This window comes from Elephantulus edwardii, unplaced genomic scaffold (genome assembly GCF_000299155.1).
Source record: "Elephantulus edwardii isolate Elephantulus edwardi_28Jun2011 unplaced genomic scaffold, EleEdw1.0 scaffold00064, whole genome shotgun sequence".
Classification (NCBI taxonomy): Eukaryota; Metazoa; Chordata; class Mammalia; order Macroscelidea; family Macroscelididae; genus Elephantulus; species Elephantulus edwardii.
In genome coordinates, this window is record NW_006399814.1 from 13,245,176 (window position 1) to 13,251,810 (window position 6,635).

Genomic DNA, 6,635 nt, shown 5'->3' on the forward strand with positions numbered 1-6,635 from the left:
CACAAGCTATTACATAAATTACTACTTAACTCTGAAAAAAAAAAAGTTCTTTGTATGTGTGTGTGCAAGTGTGTGTGTGTATGTGTGTGTGTGTGTACGTGTGTGTGTACGTGTACACAGTGGTTGTAGTTATGGTGCTGGCAGATGATGCTGCATAGCAATGTCAGTTCTTATGGGAATAAAATCTCTAGAAACTCTGAAATCTCCCCATCCGCTGGCACATATGTGCCTTAGGCTTTTTCCAGCTTCCTGACAAAGGAGTGTGCTATTCAAAGCTCCTCTTTCCTATCAAAGAATAAAGTGAAGACCTGAATCCAAGTGCAATTTTGGTCTCTTGGATTGTTCTCATGATTGAGCATGGCGTGAAAACAAAAGGTAAACAGGCAGGGAGCTGGGGAGCGGGACTTGAATACATGCTTGCTGCACATTGCTTTAGATGTGGAGTAAGGTTACTGCTAGTAACTTAGGATTGTTTTCTAGAAGAAGAGAAGAATGTGGCAGATAAAGTTGTTTTACTCTATGTAAACTTAGCCAATAGTGTGATGGCTTTATAAAAACTCTGCTGATTTGATGTTTTTGCTATTGCTGTGTATCATTCGTTTTGAAATGACCACAGCTGCCTTTCCAGTGAGTTTTCAGAGGCAACTAATTGGAAAGCAAGGAGATTATCCTTCTTTCTCCCACAATTAGTGGACTTGAACTTCATGCCTTTGAGTTAGTCTTACCCCTAAGCCACTGAGAGGGTCCCTCGCTGATTTGATAGAAGGGGACCATGTCTGATTTGAATGTCTATTTCTTGATTACAAATGAGGTTAAACTTTGTCTACAGCTTTGTTGGCCTGTTGTGTGTCTTTTTCTTCTTGTGAATCACCTGTGACCTTTGTCGACTGTTTGCAGCAGTTAATGAGAACCAACAAATAGGGCACGGGTATGGGGGAGTCTGAGTTTGAGCTTCCCATTGCCTTCGGTGGATATTTATGCCAACTGTATTTACTCCTGCTTGGAATAAGCCCAACTGAGTCTTCAGGAGGCCAATGTGGAAATCCAAGAAAAATGCTCTCTGCTTAATCAAATTTTCTGTACTAGGAATGCTTATTAAATATTTTATGTGAGAATTGTAATTACTGATTAAGCCCAATATCAATAGCCTCAGATAATCAGCGTGTAACACTAATTAGAAGGTACAGAGTAACCCCAAATGAGTTGTCTACAGCAATTTGGGTATCGCCACGTTGCTGGCAGGCTGAGCAGGGAGGTGGACATGCTGGGTGGGGCGGGAGCATGTGCGATGGTATCAAAGCTGGCTTGAAGGGCAGAGTAAATGCAGTGTGGCAGGATCCACAGCACTCCCCCCAGGTGAATTGTTTTGCCTCGTGGGTAACATGATGGGCTGTACTGCCTGCTCCCTCTGTCTGCAGAAATGCAGCATGTGATGTGGGCGGGTTAATGGGGTCTCACTCTACATGGCAGGAGGTCTCCAGCTGGAGAGATAGGGCTTCTGTCACTGACTCAACTGCCTGTGTACACGGCCCTCTTGAACTCCTACGTCTTCTAGATCCCTACACCTACGCCAGCACAGACTATTCTAACGCTACTGCTAATGCTTTGAATGTTTCATTTGAAATGCTGCTTTTAGAGAATTTTTTCTACATCTAGTAGAAGTGCCTGGAACATACTTTGGTGAATGTTGCAGCAATTGCTGCAATTCAATTCTGACCCAGGATCACCCCATGTGTCAGAGGAGAACTGTGTCCCAAAGACTTTTCAGTGGTTGATTTTTCCCTCCCAATAGCTGATTTTTGTAGATAGGGATCGCTGGGCCTTTCTGCTGAGGTACTTCTAGGTGGACTTGAACTGCCAACCTTTTGATTAGCAGTGGAGCATTTACTGCTTTCTTGTACCACCCGAGTACTCTACAGTGAAGGTTACTGGCTGCAAAATGGTGATTCCTATTGACATCCCAGCTCAGATCACCTACAAGCATGTATCATTTGTGGGAAGAAGGAGTAGATTTTGTCCTCTGTTCCTGAGGTCTCAGTGGGAGCCATGCTGAGCCATTCCTTCCTGAGAGACTTCCTTAGCACTGGGACAGCATCTTCTTCCTTCCTGGAACTCTCCAAACTCATGGCTGTTCAGTAGGAACCAATTCATAGCTGACCCTCCAGTGGGTGTTCAGAGCCTGTAGATCACAGAGGAGGAGACTGTTCACCTCTCTCCTGCAGGGTAGTTGATGGATTCAAACCACCTGTTTTGGGGTTGGCAGTGCAATTCCTTACCACTAGGCCACCAGAGCTTCCCTGGAGAGCAGGATAGAAATATACCAGGAACCAATGGAGCAGACGTAAGAACATGAGTGAGAATCAGAGGGAGAGGATGCTCTATTCACGGTACCCACGGAAAGTTTCTGCATGACCAGACATTGGTGGAGGAAACGGCTTTAAAGTCGGAGTTTCAGCTCCTCTTTCTACTAGTTCTGCAGCTTTGGGAATGTCACTGAGCTTCTTGGAGCAGTACTTTATTCATGTGTCAACAGAGATGACGATGATAACCTCTTTTTCAAGGTGTGGTCTGTTCATTGAAGTGTGTGGATAATTGGAAGAGCAGACTCTGGGCTGGATGGCTTGGCTTTGAATCTCTGTGCCATCCATGCCTCTTATTAGCTACATGATGTAAGCAAGTATTCAACTTCTGAATCTGTTTTCTTACATGTAAAAGGCAAATAATATTATCTTTCTTATCAAGTTGTTCTGGGACTTAAATGAGTTGTAAAGAATTTAGAATAGTAAAGAAAACTGATTTGGTAGCACCTAACAATGACAATAACTAGTGCTACACAAATGTTTGTTAAGTGCTGTATTGTGGGTCAGGTAACACTGACAAAGTGCCCCAAAGGTCCACATATACTATACTACAGACAATACATAAGATATTCTAACTTTGGATGAGACTCTTGACATTAAGAAAATTAAAGCAAGGTAAGTCGACAGAGTATGGGATGGGAGAGAAGGTTATTTTGAGTAAATGGAACCCATGACATTGGAACTGACAATTTAATGAAAGGAGGAAACATGTCATGAGGGGTAGACAGAGAAAAGTGAGGTCATAAGACCTTAGCAGAAGAGATCACTGCTCTGTCCATATTTCAATGATCCCATCCTTAAGTTTGTGTACAATCCTGCATGCTTGATTGACCCCCACTACTAGCACTGGTCGCTCTTTGTGGGTGCCTGACACCAGACTGTTGGGACCTCTTTTGTCTGTGTCATGAACAGGAAGTGTCTAGGAACTTCCAACCTTCTTAGGAACAGCCTTCAACCAGTGACTGATTGGCATAGGGGCAGACCTGTGCCAGGGAGGTGGTCCCAAGGGTGAGCCACACGCAGTCCTCAGGGCTCTCCTGAGAGACTGAATCAAAGTCACTCTCTGAGGGGTTTGGCTAGATAGCATTTCCTTGTGTGTCCTCTTCCTCTTCCTAATACTTCGTGTTCATTTCCTTCCTGACTTTATGTAGGGGACACTTCTTAACAATTCACTTTCATATAAATCCTCCTCTTAGGTTCTGTGTTTGGGAAACCTGAGTTCCCAAACGTGATTCTGGAGCAAGTTTGGCCGACTGAAAGAACAGTGAGAAGAAGCTGAAGAGGTTGGGTGGAGGAGTGGAGAGGTAGGTGGGGACTTTCAGCCCTTCGTCTGGGAGCATGAAGGTTATAACAGATTTGGTTTTCCAAGAGCAGTGGGGAGTAGTTAGGCAGGGTAGTAAAAGGATAGGATTTGTGCTATTAAAAAGATCACTCAGGTTCTGTAGAGAATGGACTGGTGAGGATCCAGAGGGAAGCAGGGAGAGCAGTGAGGATGACCAGGAAAAAGATGGTGTGTCACTAAGGAAATGGCTTTGTGGTTTGGTCTAGAGGGTTGGAGGTGATTTATTGGTGACTGCTTGTATTGAAGACCTATGGTTTCAGCTTTATAATTTGTTCCAAGTCATAGCCAAGTAGTCCCAAATGATCCTCCTGCTCCCAACCACAGACCCAAGAAGGAGCCCCTTCTTTCTCTAGCCTTTTCCAAGCTTCACTATGCACTATGCCCCTGACCCTGTGCTGCCTTCAGTCCTGCTGCCAAACTCTGCTCAGGGGGCTTTGTTTGAGAAGCCATGGTGAGTGGATCTCTATCCCCTCCCTGGCCTCTTCACTGTGGAATAAAGGGATGTCCTTGGAGACCACCAAAGCCCCTGTGAGGAAGAGTCTGGGGAATTCAGAAAAGAAGTTTAGGAGACAGCTTTGCTTGAGGGGTGAAAAACCAAAGAATTTTCCATCCCATTTAGACCTAATCTCTTTGAAATAAGGGCTGTGAGCAAACTGAGTGGGGACACTCTGGGTGCAAGGCCCAGACAGAACCCACCTTAGCTTTGAGTAAATTGAGCAGGAATCCCTTTTACTTAGAAAAATAAAACCAATATTATCTCAGAGAGCAATGATACTTGTCCTAAGTATGTTTCTCCCAGAAATTAAATATCTAGAATATGAAAATATTTGGATCTCACTTTTAGCTCCCACTGTAGGATAGCGCATTGGAGAAAGAAACTCCTTTCAGCATAAGGTAGAAAGGTCTGTGGTGAGCTTTCTGGTGGGATCTCTTGGAAAAAGCTTCCCCCCAGGCTGCACATTCATTCATGATCTAAATACTGAGAAGGTTGGCAAAGGCATAGCTTGGTTTAATTCCTAGGGCACCTGAGGTGGGGAGTTGTGCAGGGTCTACATCTCTGGGGAAAGACAACTCTTCAGTGACCCAAGGACTCATGTGAGATTAGAAAATCCTGCCTTTAGAGTTCCAGATCCCACAAGGCAGTTGTTGATGCAAGTGAGTCAGCTCTTAACTCGTGATGACCCTGTGCACAGTGGAATGAAATGCTGTCTGGTTCTGCACTATGTCCAGGATTAATTACAGTTCAGATCACTGTGATCCGCAGGGGTTTCACCGGCCTTTTGAAAGTAGGTAACCAGGTTTTTCTTTAGGTCCATCTTAGTCTGGAAGTGCTGCTGAATGAAGCATGTCCAGCATCATGAAGTAATATGTGAACCTACACCGACAGATGTAGTATCTTGGTCTGGAATCAAATCAGGGTGGACCTCCTGCATGGAAGGTGAGAATTCTATTACTGAACCTCCTATCTCCTCCATGCTAGCTGGGACTTCTGCTTTCCCATCCTAACTTCTTGGTAGCAACTAATCTAGTAGTTTCCTGGTTGTTAACTGTTGTTGTTGTTGTTGTTATATGCCGTCGAGTCACTTGCGACTCATAGCCATCCTATGTACAACAGCCCTAAACCGTGCTCTATCCTGTGCCAAACTCACTGTCTCTGACATACCCATCCCGATTACCCCAGTCACTGAATCAACCCACCTCATAGAGGCTCTTCCCCTCCTGCACCATCCCTCCACCCTCACAAGCATGATGTCCCTCTCCAAGGACCTGTCCCTCCTTGCAACAGTCCAAAGTATGTCAGACAAAGCCCCAGAATCCTTGCCTCCAAGGAGCAGCCTGGTTTAACCCTCTCAAGAATGAATCTGCTTGTTTTCTTGGCAGTCCATGGTACCTTCAATACTCTTCTCTAGCACCACAGCTCAAAGGCATCAATTCTCCTTCTATCCTCTCTAGTCATTGTCTAGCTCTCTGATGCATAACAAGTGATAGCAAAGACCATAGCCTGTATTAGATGCACCTTAGTCTCCAGAGTTACACCACAGCTCTTCAGTACCCTGGAGAGGTCCCTAACAGCAAACTTTCCAATCACAATATGTTTTTTGATTTCTTGGCTAAAAGCCATATTTGGATTTACTTTTAAAGTCCTTATGATAGATATGCTCATATTGTTGTGGAAAGGTCACCAAGACTTAATATGTGAAAAAAATAAGTTACAGAATAATTTGTATAGCACACCATTTATGTAGAAAACCTGTAAGTGTAAGTGATAACCTTACTCTCTATGTATATAACAAGCCAGACAAAGCAAGCTTCAATTAATGATTAGAGGTAGCATTCTCAAAGGACACTTCTATTTCTTACCTACCATTTGATGATTTAAAAAACGAGAATATTTTTCAAAGTTGCTTGTATAATTAAGACTATAATAGGACACAAGGTAATTGATGCCTATTATAAGAAATGCTTTAAATACTGACAACTGTATTAAACCCAGGCAGTTCCTGGGTTATGAACAAAATCCTGTCCTAAGTGTGTCTTTAAGTTGAATTTATAGGTGAGTCAGAACAGGTGCAACAATTCTTGTGGCTTACTTTAGTACAAGGTAGAATGTGAAACCTCTGCAATGATTTAAAAATTGCACCTGAAGCAAGTGAGAGTCATTTTGATGAAGAATTCTTTGCCAGTGAGGGCTGACTCAGTTGTTTCAAAGTGTAGGAAAATTTACATAACATTAAAGGGCAAGTAAAAGATGTCTGTGACACTGACATTCTTAACCTGGGGACTATTGTATTAGCATTTTCTTTTTTTGTCCATTTTCTCTTATGCATTTTTATATAAAGTTCAGTATTTTATATACTGTGACACTGACATGTCATATGCAATAATGGTGGACAGTGTTTGATGGAGCTCTTAAATTAAAACAAGCTCAGAAA